The 13,605-nt window shown below is 58.7% G+C and overlaps 1 pseudogene; it reads left to right on the top strand.

Annotated features, from left to right (window-relative positions):
* Nucleotides 1-1,288: 1,288 nt before the first annotated feature.
* Nucleotides 1,289-11,797, top strand: LOC143171632 (polyunsaturated fatty acid lipoxygenase ALOX15B-like; annotated as a pseudogene).
* Nucleotides 11,798-13,605: the final 1,808 nt, after the last annotated feature.

Genomic DNA, 13,605 nt, shown 5'->3' with positions numbered 1-13,605 from the left:
GTGATGATGGAACCAGAACTGACTTCACCATGAAACAATCCAACACCACATACCATCCCCATCTTTCCTGCCCTGGAAGATTATGATGACAGATGGAGCCCAAAGTCATGGACTAAATGAACTCAACGAACATTTTAGAGGGATGGCCCATAGACTAAGGGAATGATATCTGTGTGTGTGTGTGTGTATATATATCAAAAAAAGGAAAGGGGGTGGTGATTAATGGGAATGTATTGGAAAGGGGGGGACCTGGGCATGACGTAGATGGTATAGAATAAGGGGTGGATACTGTCCTGGTTTTGGCGGGGATAGGGTTAATTTCCTTCCTAGTAGCTGGTACAGTGCTGTGCTTTGGATTTAGGATGAGAACAATGTTGATAACACACCGATGTTTCAGTTGTTGCTAAGTAGTGCTTACACTAGTCAAGGACTTCTCAGCTTCCCATGCTCTGCGGACTGAGAAGGCTGGAGGTGCACAAGAAGGTGGGAGGGGGCACAGCCAGGACAGCTGACCCAAACTGGCCAAAGGGACATTCCATACCATGTGACATCATGCTCAGTATATAAACTGGGGGAAAGCTGGCCGGGGGGGCCGCTGCTCAGGGACTGGCTGGGCATTGGTCGGCGGGTGGTGAGCACTTGCATTGTGCATCACTTGCTTTGTATATTATCATTTTATTTCAATTATTAAACTGTTTTTATCTCAACCCCCCGGGTTTTTCTCACTTCTACTCTTCCAATTCTGTCCCCCATCCCACCGCGGGGGGGTGAGGGAGCGAGTGGCTGTGTGGTGCTCAGTTGCCGACTGAGGTTAAACTGTGACACCAGTATTAGTTGCTCCACGACCTTCCTTTGGGAAAGCCCTGCCTGCCCCACAACCGCTGCTCCACAGCATGCCTTGAGCAGCCAGTGAAGTGCGGGCAGCAGCGCGGGCAGGGACACAGCAGGAGATGGAGGAGACCCTGGGGAGGCAGGAGGAGCTCCTGGACCATGGCAAACGCCCCCTCCCTTGGGCCCATGGCCACCCCCGGGGCCATCGCTTGGGTAATGTCTCCATGGCCACATCCATTGAGATTCGATATGCCAGTTGCCGGCCAATAACAGTCATCTGATAACCTCCCCTTGAGAAGGAAGGACTGGCCACCCGGCTTGTGCAATGGCCACGGGGCTTGCAGCATGCAAACCACCCAAGATGGCAGGTTTCCACCCCCAAAACCCTCACCCCTACAGGTGGTCGCTTTTTAAAGGCAGCTCTTGAATGTCGCGGCGTGTCCTTGTGCAGCTCGCCATGGCCGTCTACAAGGTGAAGGTGGCAACGGGTGACATCCTCGAAGGTGGGACCAACAACTCCATCTCCATCACCTTGGTGGGCAGCCGTGGTGAGAGGCGCCGGACAACCATCAACTACTGGTTGCTGCCGGGGACGGTGAGCGCAGGGATGGGGACACGAGTGGAGGCATGGGCATGCCGGGGGTCCCGGCATGGGTTTTACTGGAGAGGGTAAGAAAAGGGATGGGTCTTCACCAAGGTTTGGGGGGATGGTGGGAAGTGGTCCTGGGGGGATGAAGGAAGGGCTCATGGGGGGATGGAGGAAAGTGTTCTTGGGGGGGATGGAGGAAAAGGGTTTGGTGGGGGGGGAAATAGAGGAAAGGGGTCCTGGGGACATGGAGGGTAGGATCCTGGGGGATGGAGCGAGGGGGTGGGGGTGGGGGGGGATGGAGGAAAAGGATCTTTGGGGGGGATGAAAGAAAGTGGTCTTGGGGGGTGTGGGGTGGAGGAAAAGGATCCTGGGGGGATGGTGGGAAGTGGTCTTGGGGGGGGGGATGTAGGAAAAGGATCTTGCGGGGATGATGGAGGAGGGGTCCTGGGGGATGGTGGAAAGGGGTCCTGGGGGATGGAGGAAGAGGATCTTTGGGGGATGCCCTGAAGCCCCACTCCACTGGTGGGGAATGCCCGTATCCCCCAGTGCCATGCCAGGGCAGCTGCCCTCCCACCCCAAGCCATTTCCCGCCCACCCCCCACCAGGAGAAGGACATGACCATGCACTGCGAGCAGGACTTGGGTCACATCATCCTCATCCACCTGCACAAGCGGCGGCTCTTCTTGGAGGATGCCTGGTTCTGCAGGGACATCCGCGTGATGGGCCCTGACGGCACCCTCTACCGCTTCCCCTGCTACCAGTGGCTGGAGGGGGTTACCACGGTGGAGGTCCGGGAGAGCTCGGGTAGGACTCATCCCACCCCCACCCTCCTCTGCTAGCCAGGGGTCCGACCTTGACTCCTCTCTCCTCCTTTCCAGGGAAAAAAATGGTGGATGATGAGCTGGAGATCCTCAAGGAGCATCGGCAGCAGGAGCTGAAGGCACGGCAGGAGGCTTACCAGTGAGAGCAGGGACATAAGGATGGAGGCCCACCATGGCCAGGGTGGCCTGGCCAGCAGTGACGCTGGTGTATGTCCCCCTGTCCCACCCGCAGGTGGAAGAGCTTCACCAAGGGCTGGCCCCGTTGCCTCAATGTGGGCTCCATCCTCGAGCTGGACTCCAATGTTCAGTTCTCCTGCGTGAGGGCCACCAACTTCACCGGTGTCCTCATCTTCCAGTAAGCAATACCCCAAGATTGGGGAGGACCTGGATGATGGGAGTGAGGAGCATCGCCAGTGCCACCCTGTCCCGGGAGGCTGGTGGTGGGGGACCAGGGAAGGAATGGTGGTTGCTGAGGTCCACCTCTGTCCCGTAGAGGGGCCTTCCACCTTCTGGCAGGGTTCCTCTTGAGACCCACCTTCTGGAAGAGCCTGGATGAGATGCGCAGCATCTTCTCCTGGACGTGGGGCAGGGAGATTGGTGGGTGCCTTGTGCGTCTTCCCCCGCCACCCAGGGCTTCCCAGGAAGTCCCTGGCTTGACATGGAGGGTGGGCAGTTCAGCGCTGATGTCCAGCCACCCCCTCAGTCCCCGAGTACGTGGCCAGGCACTGGTGAGAAGATGACTTCTTCAGTTACCAGTTCTTCAATGGCAACAACCCCATCACCATTCAGCACTGCGTGATGCTGCCGGCCAAATTCCTGGTGACGCTGGAGATGGTGGCCGGTTCTTTGGGTGGTGGCACCAACCTGGGCAAGGAGATGCAAGAGGGTCAGATCTTCATCGTTGGACTATGAGGTGCTGGAAGGCATTGCGGCCAGCACCATCCACAGGCGCTGGCAGCACATCGCCACCCTGCTCTGCCTGCTGCACCAGGGTGCCGACGGGCTCCTACGTCCCATCGCCATCCAGGTAGGGACGTCCCACCCCAAACCAGTGGACAACCCCACCGTGGTGGTGGAGAGGAGATGGTCCCACCACGTGGTTTGCGTCCCACAGCTCAGCCAAACACCGGGACCCACCAGCCCCATCTTCTTACAAAGCAATGCCAAGTGGGACTGGCTGTTGGCCAAGACCTGGCGCAACGCCGACTTCTACAGCCTGGAAGCTCCTCACCCACCCCTTGAGGACCCACCTCTTTGGGGAGGTCTTCGCCATCGCCACCCTATGCCAACTGCCCACCTGTCACCCCCTCTTCAAGGTAAGGTCCCACCTCAGCACCACCCAGTGCCCCCGCCCCCTCATCTGACCGCAGTGCCCCCCCCCCCCCAACACCCACCCCAGCTCCTTAGGAGGTCCCCAGTCGTCTCCAACCTCCTGGTTTCCACCACCAGCTCCTCGTCCCCCACTTCCACTTCAACACGTTGGCCCAGAGCGTCCTCATCAACCCTGGTGGCGTCATCGACAAGGTGAGCACTCGGGTCTACTGGGAGCACTGGGATGTACTGGGAGTGCTGGGGGACACTGGGGGAGCACAGAAGGCCCTGGGGGACACTAGAGAACATGGAGGGACGGAGGGCTGGGGAGCACTGGGGACAGAGGGGTATACTGGGAATACTGGGGAGGCACTGGGGGCACTAGCAAGCATGAATTGGGGGGGCTGGGGGGTTAATGGGAGCACTTAGGGGGGCATACTGGGGGCACTGGGGGGAGTACTTGGAGTACTCGTGCCCTGGAAGCACTCGGGACCACTGGGTTATACTGGGAGCACTGGGGGACACTGGGGAGCACAGAGGGCCCTGGGAGACACTAGAGAGCATGGGGCGAGGGGGCTGGGGAGCACTGGGGACAGTGGCATATACTGGGAGCACCGAGGAGCCATGGGGCAGCCGGGGGTTGGAGGGGGGGAAAGGCACCTTCTGCCCTGAGCACCCATGGGTGACCCCTCCCCACCAGGGCTCGGGGGTTACCTGTGAGGGGATGCTGCTGATCATCCAGCAGGGCTTGGAGAAGGCCACCTACACCTCCCTCTGCCTCCCTGATGACATGTGGCACTGCGGCGTGGCGCACCTCCCCAGCTACTGGGATGACGCAATGAGCCTCTGGAAAGCCATCGAGAGATGGGACAAGGGATTAGGTGGCAGCTGGTGGTGGTCCCATGGGTGCTCCATGACCTCATGGTCACCTCACCCCATGGTAGCTTCATCTCCGGCATTGTGGCTTTCTGCTATGGGGAGGATGCAGCGGTGAGCGGGGATGCTGAGCTGCAGGCTTGGGTGATGGACATCTTCACCAATGGCTTCTTGGGCAGGATCTCCTCGGGTACTGCATCCCCGCACCCATGGGTCCCATGGGGTGTCCCCAGGGGTGGTGGGGGGACAAGGACAGGTCCCTGATGCTCTTTGCTGTCCCCCCACCCAACCCCAGGTATCCCCTCCTCACTGCGGATGGTGGTGGAGCTCAGCAAGTTCCTCACCATGGCAGTGTTCACCTGCTCGGCACAGCACGCAGCCGTCAACAATGGGCAGGTGGGACAGGGGACCTCTGACCCCTCTGCACCCAAAAGGTGTCCCCAACTGTCCCCGTCCCATGCTGGAGAGATGTTCCCCTCTGTGCGCAGGAGGGATGTCCCCATCCTGAGCCAGGGGAGGTGTCTGTGTTCCCACCTCTCTTCGTGCTTGAGGGACGTCCCCATCCATCCTGGAGGGACATCCCCACCCCAGCTCAGGAGAAGCTCCATGCCAGAAGTATGTCCCCATCCATTCCCCCCTCCATGCCAGAGGGATGTCCCCCACCTCAGGAGAACGTCCCCATCTAACCCATCCCCATTCCAGAGGGGTGTCCTCTGCTGACAGTGGCCTCTCACCCTGCAGTGTGACCTGGGCGCCTTCCTCCCCAACGCCCCGTCCTCCATGCGCCACCCGCCACCGGCAGAGAAGGGCAAGGCCTTCCTCCAACACTTCCTCACCACCGTCCCTGAGGTGGACACCACCGCCAACATCCTGGTGGCCCTCATCCTCCTCAGCTCATGCCTCAGTGACGTGGTGAGTCTGGCCCCACCATCACCATGCCCTCCCCAAAACGGTGGCTCTGTGGGGCTGAGGAATCCCAGGAGATGCCCCACAAGGGCATGGGTGCACATCACCACCTTGGGTATCCCCAAGAACAGGGTGGTGGGCACCATCACTCTACAGCTACCAGGGGGCCGGAGACCCCCAGATGGCTTGAGACACCTCAGTCAAGTGCTTGAACCTGATGGGTCCCCATCCCTGTCTCCCAGATACTCCTGGGACAGTACCTGGAGGAGCGGTTCATGGAGGTGGAACCCCACTGGCTCATCAGGGCCTTCCAAGGGCAGCTGGAGGAGATCCGGGACTGCATCGAGGAGAGGAACCACTGGGCCAAGCTGAGATACAACTACATGAACCCCCTGGAGACCGAGAACAGCATCTCCGAGTGCCCCCGCACCCCCAGAACCCCACACCTGGCCACCCCCAGCACCCATCACCTGCGCACCCAGCACACCCACCACCCAGCACCTGGATGCCCCCAGCACCCACCAGCCCCCCAGCACCCAGCACCCCCTGCCCTGCTTCTCACCCCCAACCCCTCAATAAATGCCAGCTGTCAATCAAACCCTCTCTGATGGGGGGCGGCTGAAAACCTGAGGACCCCCCCCCAACACCTCCCCAGAGCCCCCCACCCAGAGAGGGGAGTTGGGGGGGCAACTGGGAGACATGATGGGGTGCCCAGTGCTCCCACTGCCCCTCAGTGCTCCCCAGTCTTCCCGGTGCTCCCAGTGCCCCCAGTGTTCCCCAGTTTCCCCCCTGCTCCCAGTGCCCCCCACTGCTCCCCAGTGCTCCCAGTACCCCTCAGTGTACCCCACTCTCCCCAGTGCTCCCAGTGCCCCTCGCGGCTCCCTAGTGCCCCCCAGCACTCCCCAGTGCTCCCAGTGTCCCCCGTGCTCTCCAGTCTCCCCAGTGCCCCTCAGTGTTCCCAGAACTCCTCCCAGGCATCTCCAGAAGCATTTTGGTTTCTTCTGGAGACTGGGGAATTCCCTGGCAGCGGCCCCCAACTCTTCTGACGTAACTACTGGGACAGCAGTGTGTGTGTTGGGGGAAAGTCCATGCCCGGTAGCTCCATGGGAATTCTCCCAGGCATCGCCAGGGGTGTGTTGGCCTCCTCTGGAGACAGGTGAAGCCCTGGGGAGCAGCCCTAGACCCCTGCAAGGCAGCTACCCAAGGTGTTTTATCCATGTTGGGAGAAGGACCATGCTCCACAGCTCCTTCGGACTCCTCCCAGGCAGTTTAGGAATGTTCTGGCCTCCCCTGGAGACAGCTGAATTTTGCAGGTAGCACCCGAGACTACTCCAGGGAAGACACCCGAGGAGTTTTGTGTATGTTGGAGGCATGTCCATGCTCTGTCCCTTGCTGGGACTCCTCCCAGGCAGCTTGGGTGTGTTTTGTCCTTCCCTGGAGATGGCTGAAGTCCAGTGTAGGAGCTGCCTATGACTCCTAGGCGGTTACCTGAAGAGTTTTGTCGATGTTGGAGGCAGGTCCATGCCCTGTAGCTCCCTGGAACTCCCCTCAGGCATCTCCGGGAGCATTTTGGTTTCTTCTGGAGACAGGAGAATTCCCAGGTAGCAGCCCCAGACTCTTCTAAGGTAACTACCCAAAGAGCATTGTGTATGTTGGGGGAAAGTCCGTACCTGGTAGCTCCCCAGGATGTTCAAGGCTTCGGTGTAAACCCCCGAGTACGAACGGAGGAGGGGAGAAAGGGTCTTCAGAGGCTGTAGTCATGAGCGGTTTTCTTCCCAGGGGCTCTGGTGCTTTTTGGGCAGAAAACTCTCCCTGAAACTCTTCCTCCTGAAAGGGCTGTTATGCTCTGTACCTCCTGCTTCCTTTTGGATCATTCTTACAAAAACAATTGTGGTTGGGCTTTTTTGGGGGTGTTTTTTCCCTTCTCTAGGATGTGAAATGCCTCTGTTTTGGAGGAAAGCAACCCTTTCCCTCCCCATGAGGAGCTGGGGAGGCTGTTGGGGATGGGGTGGAACACGGGGAGCCCGCACCTTCCTTTCTGGGAGACCCTCAAATGGAAGCGGCCAGAGCTGGCAGCCCCGCCGAGTCCTTAGCATCCAACAGACGGAATGGACCATGGCGCTGCCAGCCCTGTGGCTCCCACCACATTGCCCCCGCCCCCCCAGCTGCTTCAGCCATTCATCCTCCCCAAAACCTTCTACCTCCGAGGTAGGGACCGACCCCAATCCCTGCAGCCTGGGGATACTCTCTGGGGAAGGAGTGGAGGTCACCAGCTCTCCCACGCAGGTCTGCAGGTGGCTCCGTGCGGCGGCTGCTTTGACCCCCACGTCATCTGCATGGAGGGGAGAAACGCCGACTTGCCTCTGCCGGCCACCTTCGCGCTCGGCCACGGCGGCGCTTCTCCACCAGGTACTGCCCTGTGGGTGTCCCACCCCCCCAGCCTTGGAAGCCCCCAGCACGCCCCAGGGCCAACAGTAGCTCATCCTGACCTGCAACCATCAGGCAGAGCGGTGGTCCCAGCCGCCCCGGTGCTGCCGCCCTCCCTCCGCGGCTGCCACCACGTCGCCGGGCAGATCACACAGCTCAGCCTCTCCAGCATGACCACCCCCTGCGGGAGCACCTCAGGGCAGTGCCATCCCCCAAGGAACGGAGGTCCCCATGGACATTAACAGCCCCCTGGGCAGTAACATCCCATCAGGCATCAATGACCCCATGGATGGTGGCACCACCCTGGGCGGTGACATCACCCATGGCAGTGATGAGCCCATAGCAACATAATATAGTAGTTTTGATGGGACCTTTCCTCTTGTTTTTTTTCCATTACAAGCCAGTTCTCTGGAACCGCTCCGTGCCTGCCTGGGAGGTGGGGGGGAGCACAGGGGGCACCGGGAAACGGCACCCAAGAGCTGCAAAAGCCCCCCTGAGCCCCAGATCAGAGCCGGCGAGCCCCGAAGGGCAACCAAGCCATCCCCAGGGCCGTGTCACCGCCAGCGGGGCAGGCAATGGCAGGAGGGACTCCCCTGTCCCCTTCCCCAGGGGAAGGAGCCCTTTGGTGGGGGAGCCAGGACAGACGGGTCCCTGCAGGAATCACGGACATGGTCCCACGCAGAAAGCAGCACTGACGCCCCCCTGGGACAAGGACAGACCTGGGGGTCTCAGGGACATGACAACAAGGGCTGCAGTGCCTCCATCTTGAAAGCAACCACTGGGGACAGGGCTCGATGCAAAGCCCTTCAAACCGTCAAGACGCCCTTCCTCGGGTCCCACCGCACTCAGCTCCAGAGCCCGGCTTTGCCTCACTGCCGCAGCAAAATAACCCCAGATCACCCCAAGAATGCCGAGGGAGGGAGCTGCCGGCAAAAATGCAAAAAGTATTTGCAACCGCAGCAGCTCATGCAAGGTAGAGCCCTGCACCACAGCAGCAGGTGTTTCTTTTCATGCTCCGATAGTGTAGCAGTTGGGATGAACTTCCGAGGGCTTTTCTTGGTGGAGATGGGCAACGTTCACACACTGCCTGGCATTTCTCCACCACCCAAGTCCTGCTGGCAGAGGTGACGTGCGTGGTCTGCAGGATGATGACGCAGGTGGGGAGGAGCACACAGCCCCTGTTAGCTCTCCCACGAGGGTGCAGCCTCAGCGCAGAGAAGGGAACAGAATGGGACCCCCCCAAAAGCATTTTAAAAAGCACAGTTGCCCAATGTAAGCCAGGCCACGCTTGCAGGAGCACACGGGGAACAAATGCGTTTAGGGGAGGTGGGTTCAAGGGTGGGGCCGTGGGGGAGAGGACGGGTTGGCTTTGGTGAAGCCTGTCACTCCCGGGCAGCTTTCCAAGGACGGCAGCTCTTGCTTGGCTGACGCTCGCACGCCGTGATGCCAAAAATCATGTGACATGCCATTAAAATAACAAACACGCCCTGCCCCAGCCTGCAAGGGCCTGTGCCCACGGGCCCAGTGGAGGTTTGGGGCGCACCGGTGGGCTGAGGCTGGGAGAAGTTGTGACAGCAGTGGGCAGCTCTAACCCGGTATTTCAGCATGCCAGGCAAAACCTCACTGTGCCAGGAGATAAGCCCCCAAAACACACCGTCCCCCCTGCACAGGGCTCCTGGCCCAGCTCTGAACTCCTGTGGGAGACACAGGGCCCAGGCAGGTGCCACCCTCCGGGACGTCCCCAGCTGTCATTCATACGCTGCCCCCAGCCCTGGAGGGGGACAATTTCAGACATACAATTTCAGGTGCAGTTGCTGATGGAGATGCCATTGAAGATGCAGACGCCACTGCAAGGGCCACTGGAGATGTAGATGCCACGTCAGACAGCACTTCAGATGAAGATGCCATTGCAGGTGCAAGTACCGTTACAGACACCATTGCGGATGGAGATGCCGTTGAAGATTTGGGCATTGATGCCACTGGAGATGGCATTGCAGATGCAGATACCACTGCAGATGGCCTTGCAGATGCAAGTACAATTTCAGATGCAATTGCCTTTAGAGCTGCTCTTGAAGATGCTGAAGCCATGGCAGACCCTCAGTTCAGATGCAGGTACTCCCTGTACCTTCAGTGGTGTGTCCATCACTACCTGTATGTGTAATGGCACCTCTCTCTGTAATGGTTCCCCTCTCAGGAACGAGATCGGTGTCTGTGTCTGTATCTGTAGGTGTAATGGAATGTGCACTCGTGTCTGTGGCTGGTCTTGTGGCTGTAATTGTATGTGTAATTCTGCCTGTATCTATGAGCGCACCTGCAATTGCATGTGTAATGGTGCCTGTGGCTGTACTTGTATCTGTAATGGCAGGTTTATCGTGTCTGTATCTGCCCTTGTATCTGCCGTTGCATCTGCAATTGAATCGGGATCTTCCTCACGGTATTGCTGTCTGTGGCTGTAGCTGAAAAGGCATTGTCAAGGCTATCTGCAACGGCAGCTGCATCTGCAATGCCATCTGCAGCTGCAAAGGCATCTGCATCTGCAATGGCATTTGTAATGCTATGGGTGTCTGCAGTGGCCTCTGCATCTTCATTGGTACCTGCAGCTGCAATGGCATCTGCCTCTCCTATTGTGTCTGCACCTGACTTTGCATCAGCAATGGCCTCTGCTGTGGTTTCTACAGTCGTATGTGCAGCTGCAGCAGTATCTGCATCAGAAATGGCGTCTGCAGCTGCAGCAGTATCTGCAATGGCATCTGCATCTGCACTGGTATTGGTTTTGGTGTCTGCATCTGCATAATTATCAGGAATGGTATGTGCATCAGAATCAGCATTGCTACCTGCATCTGCAGGGGTAGCTGCAATGGTACCTGCATCTCCAAATTGGTCTGCGTCTGCAGTGGCATCAGCATCTCCACTGGGATCTCCATCTGCAATCTATGCTGACCTGCAACGCTCTCTGCAATCGTATTTGCCCCTGGAATGACATCTGCAACGGCACCTGCATCCGTAATGGTATATGCGTGGGGGTGTGAAATGCAATAGCATCTGCAATATCCTCTGCATCTGCTCCGGTCCCTGCATCTGCACTGCTATCTGCCACGGCATCTGCACGAGTCATGGTATCTGCATCTGCTATGATGTCAGCATCTGAAATGGCATCAGTAACGCCACCTGCAGTGGTGTATGCAATGGTATTTGAGAGTGAAGTGGTATCTGCAATGGAATCTGCAATGACACCTGCAAGGGCATCAGCATCTGCAATGCTATTAGGAATGGATCATCCATCTGCAAAGGTATCTGCAGTGGCATCTGCATCTCCAGCGGTATCTCCATCTCCAGTAGTACGTCCACCTGCAATGCTCTCTATTGGTATTTGCATCTGAAGAGAGGTGTGGGGTTTTCCCTCAGATGGCCAAAACCAAATGATTGGAAAACACAGGATGGGTTGCAATGCCTGTCAGGTCATAATAAATTAATAGAAGGTCGAGAGAAAGAGAGGTGCTGCGATGACAGATGGTGAATTTCACAACCTGCCTCATACCCAGAGGCTCAAGCTCCGCACACTCCATGCTCCTGTGTGGCAGGCGGCTTTCTGCAGCAATGCTGCTCATCAGGCAGTGTTAAAGACATCAATGCCCGACTCTCCTCCAGCACGAGCTGCCCACTGAGCCAAAGCACCCGGAGGACAGGGGCAGCGAGGCCACTGGTACGGCCAAGGCTGCCCGCGGGCTGTCGGGGCCTCCTGGGGGGAGCTGGTAGTTTCCTCGAATTACTTGGAAGAGTGAAGCAATTTGCGACAGGTGCACTTTTGAGACAGGCATCTCTGCTCTAAGGAGAGTAACCAAAATTAGCCACTCCCTTACTGTTCACAGTCCCATTCTACACACAGACCCCTTCAGCAGCAAAGCTGGCTGCAGACTCCTACGCTCCCACTGCCTGCGCTCGTAGGGGCATCAGGCCCAGGCGCTTCTTTGGGAGCCCCCTGAGCAAACCCAGAAAGTGGATGAACGTGTCAAAGACGCTGCACCTCACCCATTAAACAAAGAGAGAGATGGCTCAGGGAGACACCACGGCCAGCAGCAGTGTTTGCCACATCCAAGTGTCCTCCTCCCAGGCCCACAGAGCTGCTCGGTGCTGCCGGAATCTCCTATTTCCCCCAACCTGCTGCTTGTACAGACCAGACGTGGTGGTTCCACTGCATCTCCTGAAAGAAAGCAGGGGAGCAAGAGTGCAGAGGTGAGGGGAGAGAGGTCCCCATGGAGTGGAGTCCTTGGAATTAAATGCCTTTTGCGGAGGTTTCTCACGTCAGGACAGGCCAGGAAAACAGAAGAAATACGGAGTGGGAAGACTCCGGCAGGCAACATCTCAAAGGGGCTGAGCTCTGCCTGCTAGCCAGTTGTACTAGCTCTCCGGACAGCAGTAACATCAGCTCCCGAAGACAGGCAATTTACAGAGCATAGTCTCTTCTCAACAGATACAAGCATAACCCTGACACCTCGCCTACCCTAAGCAGCCCCCTCCTGCGCCACTCCTGGGAGAGGAGCAAGCTCTGGGCCGGGTGGGGGGCTGGAGGGAAGCGGGTGACACTGGCCAGGAGGTGAGGACCAGCTCCCCCAGGGGCACAGTGCCCCCAGGGGCCCCAGGCCAGCACAGCCCCAATCCTGCGGCCGTGGTCCTCTAGGGCATGGCCAGGCTGCGCTGCCTCCTTGTGCCACCCCACCTCGGTGGGAGGTGAGAGGTCCCCAGGCACTCCCTGTGCTCTTGGGGTGCTGGGACCTAGAGATCGGGCTGTGGGACGTTCCCTGCTCTGGGAGCAGAACAGGCACTCTGGGTGTCTCGCTCGCATGTGGCTGTCCCTATTGCTGCTCTCAAAAGGCCAGGCAGAAATCCCTCCAGAGGCCAGGACCAACCCCACCTGAACTGCAGTGTCCTGCCCGATTGCCGACAGGTTTTCCTGCCTTCCCAGATTGCCCTGTCCCCGCCACCCCAAGCCCCAAGGAGCAGAGACGGGTAAGGGCTTTGTGGCAAGGACAGAGGGGTGAGGGGGGAAGTTTGCTCATCCAAGGGTTGAAGGTGCTGGGACATGTGGGGCTTCCCCACCCATTGGACTCCATGGCGAAGGGCGAGGGGCAGAGCACAGCTGGAGCCAGAGGAGCACAGCTGGAGCTGGGGCTGCCTGACTCCTCAGGGGATGGAGGGCGGGAAGGGTGTGGGGAGGGATGTCCCTGACTTTCCTGGGAATGCTGTCTGAGACCCCAGCCAGAACTAGGGCCATGCCTCCCCACCACCTCTTGCCTAAACTTCTTCCCTCTCATTACAGCTGCTTCTTGCGACCAACTGGTTCCCAAGGCTGGGCCTGGCCAGAGGAGGGAGGAGACTTGGGCCTGCCCTATTTTGGCTCATCAGGCTGGAGAATGACATCCTGAGCTGCACCACGAGGGCAGGCCTGGAGAGAGGGAGGATACTGGCACAAGGAGCTTGGAGAGATGTTTGAGCTCAAGCTCTCCAGGCAAGCCTAAATGAAGCCCTGCCTCTGGAGACTCTGCTTCCCAGACCACCATGGGATGGCAGGGGATCCTCTGCTGACACGCTCTCATGGACAGATGTCCCCACCGCAGACATATACAGCTCCTCCAGGGGTGTGCTGCAATAGGAGGCAGAGGCAGGCGCTCGGCAGGAGTTGGGCTTGAGGGATGGTTCCTCTCCCCAAGGTGATATGCCAGCCAAGGAACGTTCTCCAACGGCACTGGACAGACCATGGAGGCAAACTGCACGTGGCCAGCCTTAGCATTGACCTCAGCGTGGGCTGAACCGCAGACCTCCTGGCGCTGAAGTCTCCTTGAGGGA

Source organism: Aptenodytes patagonicus, chromosome 29 (assembly GCF_965638725.1).
Source record: "Aptenodytes patagonicus chromosome 29, bAptPat1.pri.cur, whole genome shotgun sequence".
In the NCBI taxonomy this organism is placed as follows: domain Eukaryota; kingdom Metazoa; phylum Chordata; class Aves; order Sphenisciformes; family Spheniscidae; genus Aptenodytes; species Aptenodytes patagonicus.
The sequence above is the reverse complement of the archived record's forward strand: the minus strand, read 5'-3'. Positions and strand labels throughout refer to the sequence as shown.